Source organism: Colobus angolensis, unplaced genomic scaffold (genome assembly GCF_000951035.1).
Source record: "Colobus angolensis palliatus isolate OR3802 unplaced genomic scaffold, Cang.pa_1.0 Scaffold164, whole genome shotgun sequence".
Classification (NCBI taxonomy): Eukaryota; Metazoa; Chordata; class Mammalia; order Primates; family Cercopithecidae; genus Colobus; species Colobus angolensis.
In genome coordinates, this window is record NW_012114755.1 from 499,210 (window position 1) to 500,525 (window position 1,316).

General features: G+C 41.0%; 1 protein-coding gene across 1 annotated transcript in view; it reads right to left on the minus strand.

Annotated features, from left to right (window-relative positions):
* PIK3C2A (phosphatidylinositol-4-phosphate 3-kinase, catalytic subunit type 2 alpha) overlaps positions 1-1,316 on the minus strand; it is a 146,691-nt gene that overhangs the window by 9,694 nt on the left and 135,681 nt on the right. The gene's annotated exons all lie outside the window — the stretch shown is intronic.

Here is a 1,316-nt window from a genome sequence, read left to right on the forward strand (position 1 = left end):
AGTAGCTGGGACTTCAGACATGTGCCACCAGCCCAGCTAATTTTTGTATTTTTTATAGAGATAGGGTTTCACCTTGGTGCCCAGGCCAGTCTCGAACTCCTGGACTCAAGCTATCTCCCCACCTCTGCCTCCTAAAGTGCTGGGATTATAAGTGTGTGAGCCACTATGCGTGGCCACATATGACTTTTTTCAAAACCAAGATACCAAATTACTTGGTTGCTTACTATGGTAGAGACAGCAAAGTTAAAGCTCAACAAAAGTTAGAAGTCTAGAAAATCTCATATTTTAACATCCTGATCATTTATTCATTCAACAAAAACTTAGTTCCTTGTTTATGTCTACTTTTGTATTAGGTCCTTGTGATACAAAGGAAAATAAGCCACACATGGCCGATAATATCTTACTAAGTGTTAACACAAAGCTTTCCACCTACATTTGATAACAAGTTGTTTCCTACAAAAAGGATTAATGTACAAGGATGGATACATACCCTGGTAACTTCCAAAGTGGAAAAATAATACTGAGTTTATTGTGAAGTTCCTGAAATTCGTCAAATGTTCGGAAGACAAATGATGGTTCAATCTGCCCTTCCCTCAAAATTCGGACTACATAAATCTGAAAAGAAATCACACCATAAACACATAAAATTTGTATTTAAAACCTTCTTTCTAGGCCGGGCACGGTGGCTCATGCCTGTAATCCCAGCACTTTGGGAGGCCAAGGTGGGTGGATCAGCTGAGGTCAGGAGTTTGAGACCAGCCTGGCCAACACAGTAAAAGCACGCATCTCTCTACTAAAAATACAAAAATTAGCTGAGCATGGTGGTGCGTGCCTGTAATCCCAGTTACTTGGGAGGCTGAGGCAGGCAAATCGCTTGAACCTAGGAGGCAGAGGTTGCAGTGAACCGAGATGGCACCACTGTACTCTAGCCTGAGCAACAGCGCGAGACTCCGTGTCAAAAAAACAAAAAAAAAACTTCTTTCCTATATTGATCTTAGCTAAAAGACCAAGAAGCAATAAAACCTCCTTTCCTGACAGAAAAGAAATTTATAGCTTAATTGTTATATGTAGTTCAAGTACTTTTATCTTGGTAATATATATGTCAACAATAGGAAAAAGCAAATACAAGTCATTGTATTTATAGCACATCTAACTACATTTTAAGAGTGATCATTGCCGGGCGCGGTGGCTCAAGCCTGTAATCCCAGCACTTTGGGAGGCCGACATGGGCGGATCACGAGGTCAGGAGATCGAGACCATCCTGGCTAACACAGTGAAACCCCGTTTCTACTAAAAAATACAAAAAAACTAGCCGG